Consider the following 17,819-nt stretch of genomic DNA (forward strand, 5'->3'; position numbering starts at 1 on the left):
TGCAAGTCTCTGGCAGCTCCGTTCCATAGAGGTACGCCCTGGTTGTAAGCCCTTACACTGGATTCTACAAGTGAAGTTGCGAGATTCAATAATTGTCAGTTTACAAGTCAAGTCAGGCTTTATGCAAGTCAAGTCACAGTCAGTCAATATAGTCATGTCAAGGCTAGCTCAGTCATATCTGTCCACATCAACCAGAGACCAGTATAGTTACATTTTAGTCGAGGAGGACTACAAGTCCCAAAGTGCCAAGAAAGCAACTATGGTTCCCTATAGCATCCTTCAGCATAAATGGCACTAAACCTTAACTGTACCTGTTATATCACCTGTCTGCGATTCCGGAAGTAAAGTTTAAAAGTGGTTTCCCTAACCTTGCATTTGTGGTATTCCTTAAAAGGAAATCAGTCACTAGTGTCACCTGCACTAACCCGTCAGTACTGACGGGTAGTGCAGGTGACACTGATAACAACGGTACTTACCTTGTCCTGTTCTGTGAAGGGGATCTCCGGTAATCTTGTCCGTTAGCTTCAGCTCTGGGCCCGGCTTGGGGCATGGACGGAGCTTAGTGACGTCGACGCTGCTGTTCTCTAGCAGCAGGACCCAGCAGAGAGCAGCAGTGGTGATGTCCCCCAGCTCTGCCCATGCCCCAAGCCGGGTGGCCCTCTATCCTCTCTGATTAGAATCATTCCTACTTTGTGCTCCCCTCTGTGCCCCATACAGAATTAGGCCCCTCGGTGCTCCCATATAGTAGTTAGGCCCTCCCATTGTCACAATATACCATTAGGCTCCATACTGTCCCAGTATAGTAATAGGCCTTCATATTTCCCTCATATAGGATTAGGCTTGCATACTGCTCCCATGTACTATTAGGCCCCCATACTACCCCTAAATAGTATTTGGTCTCCATTCCACCTCATAAAAAAAAACTCTCTGAGCTCCTAATTGTCCCAACTGAAGTAGCAGGACAGGAAGCTGCCGGGTCTTTCCTCTCATGGTTGAAATTTGTGCTTCTCCTGTGGACCTAAATGCAGTAACATCCCCTGCAATTGCAATTATCACATTCCTGCTCAAATATGCATGGACAACTGGTTGCCACTCCATAAAGAGTATGTGAGGAACCTGATGGCAACACAGCCTCCCTGCCCCCCCCCCCCCCCCCAGACCTCCAGGGGGGACCTCTCAAAAGGGCACTACACTGTTAAAGGTACCTTGGTAAATACAAACATGGAAGGGGAACAGACAGTGACATAGACAAATGATAAATAAATAAATCAGAAGTGCCCCATGGCTTCAAATGAGAGGCTCAGGTTGCCACAAGCCACCAGTAAGAATAAATATAGATATTACACTTGATCTTAACCAAATAGCATAGAAGCTAAATCAAATCAAATTCTAAATCAAAATATCACAGGGGTGGTAATGTGTCTCCTTTAGGCGAACATCAAACTGGTGTAGTTGTCTCATAGGTCATGCTCTCGAACAAAATGTATACAAAAGAGTTCTCCTCCAGAAGGAAACAAGCTTTCTGCTGCCAACCTATTGAAGGTAACTTCCCTGTAAGTCAACCACCTAAAGAGTTTTAAAGGGGTTATCAAGGATTAGAAAAGATCTGATTTCTTCAACGAAAACAGCACCAAACCTGTCCCAAGGTTGTGTGTGGTTTAGCAGCTCAATTCCATTGAAGTTAATGGAGCCAACTTGTAATACCACACATAACCTGAGGACAGGTGTGGGGATGTGTTTGGAGGAGATTAGCTCTGTTTTTTATTCCTGGATAACATGATTTAACATTATCAGCAAAACCAGAATCTGCTTCAAAACAAAGAGTTAACTTTTGTAACATGGGTTACATATCTTTACTTTTAAAGAGACACGAACTTGGCTGATAATTCCTAGTCATGTTTCAAGGCTCTTTAAAGGGTTGGGGAAAGAGGAAAAGAATCAAGGTCACAGTCACTAGCAGCCTGACTGGAAGAATTTACTCGCTGGATATAGGAACTGGCCTAAGAAAGCCAGCATTCCAGCTTTCTTATGCCAATCTCCATGAGTCCCAATGGCAACTGATATTTTTTCCACTTGGCCAATTAGGGTTCCAGGCCCAGAAGATGATGTCAGTGTCACTCTGGATTCGCCTTCTCTCTACCTATAATGCACTGGGAACAGAATGCATGGCCTACACTGATGTTTGTGTCCGAAGGGATGAGCAATTCCGGCTCTTCTCTCCTGAAAAAAAGTTCCTTTATATATTTATCAATCATTGCTTCCAGAATAAGTTCAGTCAAGCAGGACTCCAACCATGCAGTCATACCCCTGAGAAGAAATATATGCAATGCAACTCTCATGCTAAATTTCAGGAGGCTTCCCCTTCAAGTCAGTGTTTTACAATACAGAAATTTAGGTGCACTACTGTGGTAGATGTATACAATGACATTGGCTATCCCTCAACACTGATGTTAAAATTGAGACATTCGCCAGTGTATCCTTATATGAAGGACACACCAGAGCCCGCACACCAACGCCAAGGTTTCTCAGATGGCACGGGACCTAACGCTAACCTACCTGTGCGTGAAAAGCAAAAACCTGTGAGGCCATGCACCTATATCAGCCAATTTGGGTGGGGCTTGTAGCCTCTCTCCCTCCTTCCATTGTATGTGTGCTCAGTCACGCTGGAGGTAACTGGGAGCAGGCTGCATGTCGGCCTAGTGCTGCTGTAATTGCCCACTGGCCCCTGGTTTTTGCTTTATACGCACAGGTAGGTTAGCGTTAGGTCCCGTGCCATCTGAGAAACCTTGGCGTTGGTGTGCGGGCTCTGGTGTGTCCTTCATATAAGGATACGCTGGCGAATGTCTCAATTTTAACATCAGTGTTGAGGGATAGCCAATGTCATTGTATACATCTACCACAGTAGTGCACCTAAATTTCTGTATTGTATTATTCTAATTGTTACACATCCACACCGTTTATCTGGTGTAGGATTCTATTGTGGCACTTGTAGTCCTGTGCTGCTGACAATAATAGAAAACAAATAATTGAGTAATCATTTATGGTGCCCATTACTCCCGACAACTGTTCAGCGTAAACTGTCCTTTTAACAAATACCGATTAACTTATATATAGTCGAACGGGAACGGCGCTCATAACGCGCAACAGCCTGCCTGTCTAAAAGGACTCTAAATCATGAAGATGACTTGAGAACAAAACTCAATAAAGGTAATTTCCAAAAACTGCATATTTTAAGGAAATACATGAAAGGAAAAACTTAACAAACTCATAATAATCAGAGACCTTTACTAATTTACCTAAAAGACTTAAAAGAAATCATATTAATTTCAATTTACTCAAAACATATACTGTTGCGATACATTATGGACGGTACATATACAGACAAACTCCAACATTGAAGAATAAAAAACTAAATAACAATTCAAACAATATTAGGCCACTGCACATAAGAGTTTACAATCTACAAGAGTTTACAATCCGTATATAAAAGAATTATCGGTGTTTTTTTTTGTTTTTTTTTTACATAAAATTTGCAGCAAGTGGATTTTAACTGTCACAATATATTTACACTTAAAACAAAATTCATCCTTCTCCATTGTCTGAAACTGTGAGCGTAATCTGCAAATCCATTAACACCAGAAATCCAAATCTTACCTGATACGTATATTGACAGGATTAGGCTTTACGGGGATCTCTGCTCTTTCTTAATGCAGGCTGAACAGAAAAAGAACGATGATCACTGACAGGTTTAAGATGTATCTTGTTTGTGTAAAAAGCTTAACCAAAAGCCTAAATGTTAGTTGAGTCAGATGAACTCATTTGTTTTTAAAGTTAAACCCTGCTGGATTTGCCAAGTTCAATGATATCCCATGTAAACCTGAAAGGCTTAACTCTCATAGCACATTAATCCAACAGCAAGTGAGCAGTGGACTATGCTAAGTGATCAGAGAGGCGGAAGGAGGACGACAGTAATATTTTATGATGACAGATGCTTAGCTGACAGCTTAGAAAAATATTGGTGGCCCATAGTACATAGTAGACTAATACATGAAAATCTATATCTGTGTGAACAGGCTTCTAGGACGGCACCACTTATTAAGGAACCTCAGGGGTTACCTAAGTAGGATCCTATGTCTGGGAGTGAGGCAGCAGAGGAGACATTGAAGTGTGGAGTCAGCGGAAGTGCTGGAAACAATTGATACAAAGATGTGTCAGATACTATGTAACCACAGAATAAAAAGAATTATCCGCACTCACTGCAAAGCTTCTGACTCTGTGATCCTAGATGCCGACAGACCAAGACAGGTCAGGATGCATAGCGCTTGGAGGCTATCACCGGTAATTTCACACAGCCAGCGCTTCCTCCTGCCTCTAGTGATCTCTCCTGTCTGATAGCACTCCTCTGTGCTCTCTTCTGTCTGATAGTACTCCTCTGTGCTCTCTTCTGTCTGATAGTACTCCTCTGTGCTCTCTCCTGTCTGATAGCACTCCTCTGTGCTCTCTCCTGTCTGATAGCACTCCTCTGTGCTCTCTTCTGTCTGATAGTACTCCTCTGTGCTCTCTCCTGTCTGATAGGACTCCTCTGTGCTCTCTCCTGTCTGATAGGACTCCTCTGTTGTCACGATGCCGGCTGGCAGGAGGTGGATCCTCTGTGCCAGAGAGGGATTGGCGTGGACCGTGCTAGTGGACCGGTTCTAAGTCACTACTGGTATTCACCAGAGCCCGCCGCAAAGCGGGATGGTCTTGCTGCGGCGGTAGTGACCAGGTCGTATCCACTAGCAACGGCTCAACCTCTCTGACTGCTGAAGATAGGCGCGGTACAAGGGAGTAGACAGAAGCAAGGTCGGACGTAGCAGAAGGTCGGGGCAGGCAGCAAGGATCGTAGTCAGGGGCAACGGCAGGAGGTCTGGAACACAGGCTAGGAACACACAAGGGAACGCTTTCACTGGCACAATGGCAACAAGATCCGGCGAGGGAGTGCAGGGGAAGTGAGGTATACATAGGGAGTGCACAGGTGAACACACTGATTAGAACCACTGCGCCAATCAGCGGCGCAGTGGCCCTTTAAATCGCAGAGACCCGGCGCGCGCGCCCTAGGGAGCGGGGCCGCGCGCGCCGGGACAGGACCGACGGAGAGCGAGTCAGGTACGGGAGCCGGGGTGCGCATCGCGAGCGGGCGCCACCCGCATCGCGAATCGCATCCCGGCTGGAGGCGGTATCGCAGCGCACCCGGTCAGTGGATCTGACCGGGGTGCTGTGGGAGCGAGAGTGTAGCGAGCGCTCCGGGGAGGAGCGGGGACCCGGAGCGCTCGGCGTAACAGTACCCCCCCCTTGGGTCTCCCCCTCTTCTTGGAGCCTGAGAACCTGAGGACCAGATTTTTATCTAGGATATTGTCCTCAGGTTCCCAGGATCTCTCTTCAGGACCACAGCCCTCCCAGTCAACCAAAAAGAAGGTTTTTCCTCTGACCTTTTTGGAGGCCAGTATCTCCTTTACAGGAAAGATGTCTGAAGAACCGGAGACAGGAGTGGGAGAGATAAGTTTAGGAGAGAAACGGTTGATGATGAGTGGTTTAAGAAGAGAAACGTGAAAGGCATTAGGAATACGAAGAGAAGGAGGGAGAAGAAGTTTATAAGAGACAGGATTAATCTGGCACAAAATTTTGAAAGGACCAAGATAGCGTGGTCCCAATTTGTAGCTGGGAACACGGAAGCGGACATATTTAGCGGAGAGCCATACCTTGTCTCCGGGAGAAAAAATGGGGGGAGCTCTTCTTTTCTTATCAGCAAACTTCTTCATGCGTGATGAAGCCTGTAAGAGAGAATTTTGGGTCTTTTTCCATATGGTGGAAAGATCACGAGTTATTTCATCCACAGCGGGTAAACCAGAGGGCAAGGGAGTAGGGAGGGGGGGAAGAGGGTGACGGCCGTACACCACGAAAAATGGGGATTTGGAAGAAGATTCAGAAACTCTGAAGTTATACGAGAATTCGGCCCATGGTAGAAGATCTGCCCAGTCATCCTGGCGGGAGGAAACAAAATGCCGTAAATAATCACCCAGGACCTGGTTAATTCTTTCTACTTGCCCATTGGATTGAGGATGATAAGCAGAAGAAAAGTTTAATTTAATCTTGAGTTGTTTACAGAGAGCCCTCCAGAATTTAGACACGAATTGGACGCCTCTATCCGAGACGATCTGCGTGGGCAACCCGTGAAGACGAAAAATGTGTACAAAAAATTGTTTTGCCAACTGAGGCGCAGAAGGAAGACCAGGAAGAGGGATGAAATGTGCCATCTTGGAGAATCGATCAACGACCACCCAAACAACAGTATTGCCACGGGATGAGGGTAAGTCTGTAATAAAGTCCATACCAATCAGAGACCAAGGCTGTTCGGGAACAGGCAGAGGATGAAGAAGACCAGCGGGCTTCTGGCGAGGAGTCTTATCCCTGGCACAGACAGTGCAGGCTCGCACAAAATCCACAACATCTGTCTCCAGAGTCGGCCACCAATAGAAACGAGAGATGAGTTGCACGGATTTCTTGATGCCCGCATGACCTGCGAGATGGGAGGAGTGACCCCATTTGAGGATTCCGAGGCGTTGGCGTGGAGAGACGAAGGTCTTCCCTGGAGGAGTTTGCCTGATGGAGGCTGGAGAAGTGGAGATCAGGCAGTCAGGAGGAATGATGTGTTGCGGAGAGAGCTCTACTTCCGAGGCATCCGAGGAACGAGAGAGAGCATCGGCCCTAATGTTCTTATCGGCAAGCCGAAAGTGAATTTCAAAATTAAATCGGGCAAAGAACAGAGACCACCTGGCCTGGCGAGGATTCAGCCGTTGGGCAGACTGGAGATAGGAGAGGTTCTTGTGATCGGTGTAAATAATAACTGGAAATCTTGATCCCTCCAGCAGATGCCTCCATTCCTCAAGTGCTAATTTAATGGCTAGTAGCTCTCGATCCCCGATGGAGTAGTTCCTCTCCGCCGGAGAGAAGGTCCTAGAAAAAAACCCACAAGTAACAGCATGCCCGGAAGAATTTTTTTGTAGAAGGACCGCTCCAGCTCCTACTGAGGAGGCATCAACCTCCAATAGGAAGGGTTTAGATGGGTCAGGTCTGGAGAGCACGGGAGCTGAAGAAAAGGCAGACTTGAGCTGTTTAAAGGCGTCTTCCGCTTGAGGAGGCCATGACTTAGGATTGGCATTCTTTTTGGTTAAAGCCACGATAGGAGCCACAATGGTGGAAAAATGTGGAATAAATTGTCTGTAATAATTGGCGAACCCCAAAAAACGTTGGATAGCACGGAGTCCGGAGGGGCGTGGCCAATCTAAGACGGCAGAGAGTTTGTCTGGATCCATTTGTAGTGCCTGGCCAGAGACCAAGTATCCTAGGAAAGGAAGAGATTGACATTCAAACAGACATTTCTCCATTTTGGCATAAAGTTGATTGTCACGAAGTCTCTGAAGAACCATGCGGACATGCTGGCGGTGTTCTTCTAGGTTGGCAGAAAAAATCAGGATATCGTCCAGATACACAACAACACATGAATATAAGAGATCACGAAAAATTTCATTAACAAAGTCTTGGAAGACGGCAGGGGCGTTGCACAGGCCAAAGGGCATGACCAGATACTCAAAGTGTCCATCTCTAGTGTTAAATGCCGTTTTCCATTCATCCCCCTCTCTGATGCGGATGAGATTATAAGCACCTCTTAAGTCCAGTTTGGTAAAGATGTGGGCACCTTGGAGGCGATCAAAGAGTTCAGAGATGAGAGGTAGAGGGTAGCGGTTCTTTACCGTGATTTTATTAAGACCGCGGTAGTCAATGCAAGGACGTAGGGAGCCATCTTTTTTGGACACAAAGAAAAATCCGGCTCCGGCAGGAGAGGAGGATTTGCGGATAAACCCCTTTTTTAAATTTTCCTGGATGTACTCAGACATAGCAAGAGTCTCTGGGGCAGAGAGAGGATAAATTCTGCCCCGGGGTGGAGTAGTGCCCGGGAGGAGGTCAATAGGACAGTCATAAGGCCTGTGAGGAGGTAGAGTCTCAGCTTGTTTTTTGCAAAAAACATCCGCAAAGTCCATATAGGCCTTAGGGAGACCGGTTACAGGGGGAACCACAGGGTCACGGCAAGGAGTACTGGTAACCGGTTTAAGGCAGTCCTTGAAACAAGAGGGACCCCAACTCTTGATCTCCCCTGTGGACCAATCCAGGGTTGGGGAATGGTGTTGAAGCCAGGGTAGTCCAAGGAGAATTTCGGAAGTGCAATTGGAGAGGACCAAAAACTCAATTTTTTCGTGGTGAGGTCCGATGCACATTAGGAGGGGTTCCGTGCGGTAACGCACGGCACAGTCCAATCTTTCATTGTTAACGCAATTGATGTAGAGAGGTCTGGCGAGACTGGTCACTGGGATGTTGAACCTGTTGATGAGAGAGGCCAAAATAAAGTTTCCTGCAGATCCGGAGTCCAAGAAGGCCTTAGTGGAGAAGGAGAAGGTAGAGGCAGATATCCGCACAGGCACAGTAAGACGTGGAGAAGCAGAGTTGACATCAAGGACTGTTTCACCTTTGTGCGGAGTCAGCGTACGTCTTTCCAGGCGGGGAGGACGGATAGGACAATCCTTCAGGAAGTGTTCGGTACCGGCACAGTACAGGCAGAGATTCTCCATGCGGCGTCGTGTCCTCTCTTGAGGTGTCAGGCGAGACCGGTCAACTTGCATAGCCTCCACGGCGGGAGGCACAGGAACGGATTGCAGAGGACCAGAGGAGAGAGGAGCCGGGGAGAAAAAACGCCTCGTGCGAACAAAGTCCATATCCTGGCGGAGCTCCTGACGCCTTTCGGAAAAACGCATGTCAATGCGAGTGGCTAGATGAATGAGTTCATGTAGGTTAGCAGGAATTTCTCGTGCGGCCAGAACATCTTTAATGTTGCTGGATAGGCCTTTTTTAAAGGTCGCGCAGAGGGCCTCATTATTCCAGGAAAGTTCTGAAGCAAGAGTACGGAATTGCACGGCGTACTCGCCAACGGAAGAATTACCCTGGACCAGGTTCAGCAGGGCAGTCTCAGCAGAAGAGGCTCGGGCAGGTTCCTCAAAGACACTTCGAATTTCCGAGAAGAAGGAGTGTACAGAGGCAGTGACGGGGTCATTGCAGTCCCAGAGCGGTGTGGCCCATGACAGAGCTTTTCCAGACAGAAGGCTGACTACGAAAGCCACCTTAGACCTTTCAGTAGGAAACTGGTCCGACATCATCTCCAAGTGCAGGGAACATTGTGAAAGAAAGCCACGGCAAAACTTAGAGTCCCCATCAAATTTATCCGGCAAGGATAGTCGTAGGCCTGAGGCGGCCACTCGCTGCGGAGGAGGTGCAGGAGCTGGCGGAGGAGATGATTGCTGAACCTGTGGTAGTAGCTGCTGTAGCATCACGGTCAGTTGAGACAGCTGGTGGCCTTGTTGCGCTATCTGTTGTGACTGCTGGGCGACCACCGTGGTGAGGTCGGCGACAACTGGCAGAGGAACTTCAGCGGGATCCATGGCCGGATCTACTGTCACGATGCCGGCTGGCAGGAGGTGGATCCTCTGTGCCAGAGAGGGATTGGCGTGGACCGTGCTAGTGGACCGGTTCTAAGTCACTACTGGTATTCACCAGAGCCCGCCGCAAAGCGGGATGGTCTTGCTGCGGCGGTAGTGACCAGGTCGTATCCACTAGCAACGGCTCAACCTCTCTGACTGCTGAAGATAGGCGCGGTACAAGGGAGTAGACAGAAGCAAGGTCGGACGTAGCAGAAGGTCGGGGCAGGCAGCAAGGATCGTAGTCAGGGGCAACGGCAGGAGGTCTGGAACACAGGCTAGGAACACACAAGGGAACGCTTTCACTGGCACAATGGCAACAAGATCCGGCGAGGGAGTGCAGGGGAAGTGAGGTATACATAGGGAGTGCACAGGTGAACACACTGATTAGAACCACTGCGCCAATCAGCGGCGCAGTGGCCCTTTAAATCGCAGAGACCCGGCGCGCGCGCGCCCTAGGGAGCGGGGCCGCGCGCGCCGGGACAGGACCGACGGAGAGCGAGTCAGGTACGGGAGCCGGGGTGCGCATCGCGAGCGGGCGCCACCCGCATCGCGAATCGCATCCCGGCTGGAGGCGGTATCGCAGCGCACCCGGTCAGTGGATCTGACCGGGGCGCTGCGGGAGCGAGAGTGTAGCGAGCGCTCCGGGGAGGAGCGGGGACCCGGAGCGCTCGGCGTAACATCTGTGCTCTCTCCTGTCTGATAGCACTCCTCTGTGCTCTCTCTCCTATCTGATAGGACTCCTCTGTGCTCTCTCCTGTCTGATAGCAGTCCTCTGTGCTCTCTCCTGTCTGATAGCACTCCTCTGTGCTCTCTCCTGTCTGATAGCACTCCTCTGTGCTCTCTCCTGTCTGATAGGACTACTCTGTGCTCTCTCTCCTGTCTGATAGTACTCCTCTGTGCTCTCTTTCCAGTCTGATTGGACTCCTCTGTGCTCTCTCCTGTCTAATAGGACTCCTCTGTGCTCTCTCCTGCCTGATAGTACTCCTCTGTGCTCTCTCCTGTCTGATAGGACTCCTCTGTGCTCTCTCCTGTCTGAATGTACTCCTCTGTCCTCAGAACCGCTACAACTATTAGCCATTCCAATGCAAATCCCCAATTTAGGCCTCAAATGTACATGGTGTGCTCTTACTCCTGAGCCCTGTTATGCACCCGCAGAGCACTTTACACCCACATATGGGGTATTTCCAAACACAGGAAAAATTGCGTTACAAATTTTGGGTTTCTTTTTCTCCATTTACCTCTTGTGAAAATGAAAAGTATGGGGCAACACCAGCATGTTAGTGTTAAAAATGTAAAAAAAAATGACACTAACATGCAGGTGTAGCCCCCAACTTTTCCTTTTCATAAGGGGAGAATAAAAGCCCCTAAAATATGTAACACAATTTCTCCCGAGTACTGAAATTCCCCATATGTGGCCCTAAACTGTTGCCTTGAAATATGACAGGGCTCTTGAGTGTTAGAGCGCCATGCACGTTACAGGCCTAAATTAGGAATTTGCATAGGGGTGAACCCAGATGCAAGAATGTTGTTTGCCTCCTCCAGCAAAAATGCCCTACGACAGTGTTTCCCACACAGGATGCCTCCAGCTGTTGCAAAGCTCCCAGCATGCCTGGACAGTTAATGGCTATCTGGCAATGCTGGGAATTGTTTTGCAACAGCTGGAGGCTCAGTTTAGGGAACAGTGCTGTGCAAGACATTTTAAATTTTTATGGGGAAGGGAGGGTAACTATGTAAGGATGTGTGTATAACTAGTATTTTTACTAGTTTATTTAACTCTTTATTTTGTGTAGTGTAGTGTATTTAGGGTACATTTACAAGGGCAGGGGTTCACAGTGAGTTTTCCGCTGGGAGTTTGAGCTGCGGTGGGAAATTGCATCAGGAAACTCACTGTAAACCCACCCTTGTGAATGTACCTGTGTTTTTTTTTTTTTACAGACCGTGCATGCTGGCAGTTGTAGTTTTGCCCCAGCTGGAGGCAAACTGGCGGGGAAACCCTGAGTTAGGTAACAGACCCTATGTCAGTATTTCCTTAACAGTGTGCCTCCAGCTGTGGCAAAACTACAACTCCCAACATGCCCTTTCATTGTCTGAGCATGCCAGGAGTTGTAGTGATGCAAGATCTGGATGGCCACAGTTTAGAGACCACTGCACAGTGATCTCCCAACTGTGGCCCGCCAAATAAACAGTTACCCACTCATCTGATCACCGCCGCTGGACCGCCCCGCCACCACCACCGATCGCCCCAGCCGCCACTGATCATCCCCACCACTTCACAGGTTTCCACGCTTTTCCCAGACTTGGAGGAGTGGTCAGAGTGGGGAAACTGAACTTTGACCCCCCGCCCAGATCTGCGATTGGTAGGACACTCCTGACGGACAAATCACAGGGATAGGAATGGGGTGGCATCCCTGCTACCTCACTCCTATCCTTCAGGGCGATTGGTGCTGTCTCAGCAGTCATCATGTTCCGATCACCGCCTGGTGCACGGTGGTGACCAGAACTCCGGAGGGCGTACATGTACACCCCTGGTCCTTAAGTAACATGACGCAAGGGCGTACCTGTATGCTCTTTGTCCTAGAGGAGTTAAAGGGGTCATTCCAAATTTTAACCTTATCACCTGTTCACAAGATAGGTGATATAAATATACCTGATAGATGGGAGTCTTACTACTAAGACTTATTTATGAGAATGAGGACCTTGGTCACCTGAGTGAATGTAGCTGCAGCACACATGCTCTGCTGCTGCTTCATTTTCTCATTATGGGACTTTTGGATACAGAACTTGTCTATCTACAGTCCTAAAGCTGAGCATACACGCTTCTGTTCTATTCACTCAGGGAACGATGGACCCCCTTTCTTTGAGCTCTCAGTGGTCAGATTCCCACCAATGAAATATTTCTCACCTCTCTTGTAAGCAAACAGTTATACAAAAAAAAAAAAAGATAATAAATTGTGGAATATCCCTTTAATTTTCCCATCTTTTCTAAAAGCAAAAAGCCCATTGTATGGCTGCTGACACCAGAGCACTTAAACAGGTCAAAAACTAAAATTAATCTTAAAGTTCCTTAAATCTTCTTTCAGAACAGAATGTCTGTAGACAGTTTCGTAATACTGCATGTCTCAAGGAGCATTAAAACACAATTCAGATTGCACAACTGCTTGGAGAATTTCTATGCAACCATCAACATTACAATCACCTGATGTGGTAGCTCAGTCAGCATTAATGTATCAACCGTCAGAGTGATCCTAAAAGAATGTATGTAGGCTCTCTTTCAGTATGTGATATCCTCTGTACAGTACATGTAGCACATGTGAACCCATTAATGTTGGTCATCCTAATAGCCAGGAAGGCAGAAAGAATATGTTCTACAAATAGCTGAGTACATACAGCCGGTGAGGTAAGTATTGAACACTTCCCCATTTTGTCTCACTAACTATATTTCCAAAGGTGCTATTGCCATGAATTGTTTAACATATGTTAGTAACAACTTAAAATCCAAACATATAAAGAAACCTAAACAAATAAGCTCATAAATTAAGTTATATGTAATAATGGGAAATCATACAGGGAAAAAGTATTGAACATGCTTAGGCTGGAACTTCACTGAGTTTTTTTTTGCAAAAACACCGTCAAAAACGCCAATTTTCCCGCACAGCGTTTTTTCAGTGAAAAAGCGCTGTGTCCAGATGTTAGCTGCAAGTCAGTAGTAAACTGCAAAATGCCAGATTCACTTGCCATTTTTCAGTTTGGCGTTTTTTTTATCCTTTTGGCGTTTTTCAGCAATTTTGGGCTCAGAGGCTGGATTTTCATAACGCCCGACAAAACCTAGTTTGGCGTTTTTTGCCCCGAAATCGTGGCGTTTTTATTCTTTTTTGGACTTTAACGATCCAAAAAAGTGATGGAGATACCTTTTTTAGTAAAATTTCGTAGGGTACCATTAAAAAAAAAAAAAAAAAAAAAGATACAGTAGTGATGGAGAAAATTGTACCTACCGAAATGTATCTTTTTTATTACTAAATGTTTATTCATTTTTAAACGGATCAATTTATGTGGGCGGGTAAAGCACTAAAAATGTAGCCGACAATAATAAGAATGTAGTGTGTGTGTGTTTTTCACTTTTTATTTTTTTATTTTTTAGGTAGTACTATTACTCCCAGCATGGAACACACTGTTCCATGATGGGAGTAGTAGTACCTGTACTAATAGACTGTTGCGATCCTGTATAATGTATAGATGCGGCGGCCGCTCTTCTATGGTCCCCTGCACTGCCGTAAATGTACACATATTCATATTTCCCACAGAGAGCTGTGATTGGCCAGATGGTTCCAGCCAATCACAGCTCTCTGTGAGAAATCGGAATGTGTATATATACGGCGTGCAGGGGACCATAGGAGAGCGGCCAGAGAGTGACCATAGGAGAGTGTCAGGAGTGATACCCACTGTGATCTTTCCTACTACTACTCCCAACATGGAGTACACTCTGCTCCATGCTGAGAGCTGTACTACCTGCATTAATAGACAGATTGCAGCAGGTGTCAGAAGTTACACTCGCTGCAATCTGTCTATTAATGCAGGTACTACAGCTCCCAGCATGGAGTAGAGTGTGCTCCATGTTGGGAGTAGTAGTACCTGCAGTTAAGGACACATCACAGCGGGTATCACTACTGACACCCGCTGTTATCGTCCTGTCTATAGCAGAGATGGAGAGGCTGTATACATCGCTCACATCCCTGCTCTGTACTATACTCCGTCCGGCCACTCATTCATTCATCTTTTCCTCAGAGCTGTTAGTGGCTGCAACCATCCGGCCAATCACAGCTCTGGGCGGAAAATATGAACGGCCAGTGATGTGAATAGAGCAGAGATGGGAGCGCTGTATAGAGTCGCTCCATCTCTGCTATATAATGGACGATCGCATTGGGTGTCAGACTGACAACCGGGGCGATATGTCTATAGTACAGTTACTACTACTCCCAGCATGGAACAGTGTGTTCCCTGCTGGGAGTAGTAGTACTACATAAAAAATGTTTAAAAAAAAAAGTTAAACACACACACTTTATAAAAAAATTTATAAAAATGTTGTTATAAAAAATAACCATTTAGTGAGATACATTTTTTTACATCCCTACTGCATCCTTTTTTATTTTTTTTATTTGGTACTCAACTATTTTGTAAAAAAAAAAAAAAAACGCCAAAGGGGCCAAAAATGCGAGTGGGCTTGTACTTTTTGATAAAAAATGTATACTAACAACCTGTTAGTTTTTGATATTATGCTGAGAAGCAATCAGATCATTATACAAGATTGTAGATGTGCACCATGTCTGTTTCTTCTACCTGAATTCACAATTACAATATGCCTGTCCTTGTCATATATTCTTAAAAAAATATATATATATTTGCAATAAATAGGTCACAGACACTGACATTGCACCACACTATCTGCAAATCTGACACAGAAAGGTTATCTAATACAGGTAAGGAACATATGGTTCCCTTCCAGAAGTGTTTGTAGCCAGATGTAATTACTGAATCAGCAGAAATACAAGGTCTGCCCTACCAACTAGAAACTCACCAGCTAATACTCCTAACTAAATTGCTCTTAATCTTTGCATGCCACTGGGTATTTTAACTGTTCTTTATCGCCAATGTCTCTTATTATCGTTACTGACATACATGTCAGAGCAAGCAGAAGCTGTTTATTGCTGAATCTAGCGATATCATTCACAGGGCTAACAAAGAAGATTTCCTATTAAAGGGGTATTCCACTGGACAGCGTTCGGAAGTAAATGTTCCGAAGGCTGTTTTCACCCTGGGGGGGTCAGTCATGCCCCTTGTGATGTCATGGTCACGCTCCCTCAATGCAAGTCAGTGGTAGGGGGCGTGACGGCCATCATGCCCCCCCCCCATAAACTTACATTGAGGGGGCGTGGCCATGATGTCACGAGGGGCGTGACTGACCCCCGCAGCGCGGAAACAGCCTTCAGAACATTTACTTCTGAACGCTGGCCAGTGGAGTATCCCTTTAAGGGCTCACGCAAAAAGCAACGTTCACAGTATGAACTCAATAATAAAGACACCTTGACACCTTGTGAACATGCCATTTATTTTCTTCTTGGATTTTTTCATACATGTAAAATCTTAGGTATAGTATTGGCCCATAAAACTCTGTGCATGCTGTACAAACAGAAGGATTTGTTACAATAGCGCTAGTGGATCAAATTGGAATAAGGTTCTGACAATACTGCAGCTACTAGTGAAAAAATTGAACCCTGCTGACCATTTTGTTTAAAAAATTCAAAGGGAAAAAGGCTGCACAACAGCGCTGAATTGGGTTTAATATCTGTACGCTCCCCACATGTGAGAGTACATGAATGTACAAGAGAGAAGTAGGGGGCTCAGCCTGGATAAATGATGGGGTGCTGCAAAGTGTTACCACAAATCATAGAACACAGAGGAAAAAGAAAAAAACACTACCACGATGCACACCCAAATACTTCACGATTATCTACGGAATGTGTGGGGTCTTTGCTTGAAACGTGTGATTGTATTTATTACTTTATGGGGCTACTCTCTGACCATATTAGGCTGGGTTCACATATATCAGGCATTCGGCATAGTTTCCCTCCAGCGTGCACCAGAGGGAAACTAATGCTAGAACTGATGCCATTCATTTCAATGGGACAATTCCATTTCAATTTTGACGCTGGATGGTTGGACGCACTGGAGGGCACCAGACAGGGGAACGCAGAAACAATGGACGCCGGATGCCATACAACTGATGACAAGTTGTCATCAGTTGTGTCGAGATTTAGGCTGAGTTCACCTATGCCGGATGCCGGACATAGGTGAACCCAGCCTTAGTTTACCTCCTATAGTGATCCTACTTTGCTATAGTTGGCCATTATGTCTCCAACCTCCCTTTTTTCTTAGCACTGATTATTCCTTTTAGAATTGGTGCATAAGTGTTATGCTGGGATCACATATGTGCATCGTCTGGCACAGTTTCCTTCTGGCCTGCATGGGAGGTAAACTGATGCTAGAACTGATCCCTTTCATTTGAATGGGACAGCTCACAATCATCCAGCGTCTCAATTTTGACGCCGGATGGTTGGATACCCTGGAGGGCACCAGACAGAGGAGCGCAACTTGCTGCATTCCCCTGTCCAGTGCCAGAAACAATGGACGCCGGATGCCATACAACTGATGACAACTCGTTTGGATGCCGAACATATGTAAAGCCAACCTTACTTTTTAAGCAGAATTTACATGTTTTTTGCAATTTAAATTACAGGATTATTATATTTATTGTGTATTTGTATGGTCTGTGTTTTATAGTGTTCATCATTAATTTCAATATTCTGCTGTATTTGTACAAGGAGGTTTGATATTTGAGAGCAGCCCATTATATGTGTCATTTATATATCCCTCACACACGTTGTCCTTAGGGATACCAGTTTCTGGTTCCCTTTGTTGTTTTCGTGGCCTATGTATAGCCTTTTTTAATTGTTTTAACATATAGGTCTGTAGGTGTCTAATAAAATTAGATTTTTTTCATGCATTTAGGTGTTGTGGTAGTGTTTTTCTCTCTTTCTTTGGTGTTTTAAAGTGCACGTAGGCAACATCACTGCATATTAGGAAAAGGACCAAGAGAAAAATGATGATTTCCTTCGTTCCTGATGGTCTCTTGGTCCATTTTGTATCCTGCAGTGCGGCCACTTACAGTTGTACAATGAATCGGAACACTTTATTGGAACGTGCATGGCTGAGACACCACTGACCGGGGAATTTTCCAAGCAGACTCTATTATACAAAGGATTTTGAATAATCTCTGAACTTTAAATGCTTTTTACTACCTGTAAGGTCACTAAAACCAAAGGAATCTCCACAAATTGATTTGACGAAGGTAACAGCTTGCTTATTGTAGTTTTTGAATACTGTATAGTTTTTACTACAACAGAACATTTATACTAGTTGGATGTGCTTACATTTTCACTGATTGCAAATTGAAGTTGGTTCAGTCCAACATTACAATAAACGAATACATCATAAAAAAATAGTTCTTATCATATACACATACATGCACTCTCACATGTGTGGAGTGTACGCATATTAAGTCTAATACAGTGCTGTTGTGTGGCTTTTTTCTTCTGTGCATTGGGAAGTCAAGGAGTAGGCTATTGTTTGGAAATATTCAAGAAGAAGGCTATATACTGTAGGGAGTATTATTTTCATGACTATTAACTATAGATTATT

At 45.8% G+C, this 17,819-nt stretch overlaps 1 long non-coding RNA gene across 1 annotated transcript in view; it reads left to right on the forward strand.

Annotated features, from left to right (window-relative positions):
• Positions 1-12,948: 12,948 nt before the first annotated feature.
• Positions 12,949-17,819, forward strand: part of LOC130290778 (uncharacterized) — a 49,239-nt gene continuing 44,368 nt past the window's right edge. Inside the window, exon 1 of the long non-coding RNA XR_008847693.1 lies at positions 12,949-12,963. This is a non-coding gene — a long non-coding RNA (uncharacterized LOC130290778). The remainder of the gene's footprint in view (positions 12,964-17,819) is intronic.

The sequence above is a fragment of the Hyla sarda genome, chromosome 9, assembly GCF_029499605.1.
Source record: "Hyla sarda isolate aHylSar1 chromosome 9, aHylSar1.hap1, whole genome shotgun sequence".
NCBI classification, from domain to species: domain Eukaryota; kingdom Metazoa; phylum Chordata; class Amphibia; order Anura; family Hylidae; genus Hyla; species Hyla sarda.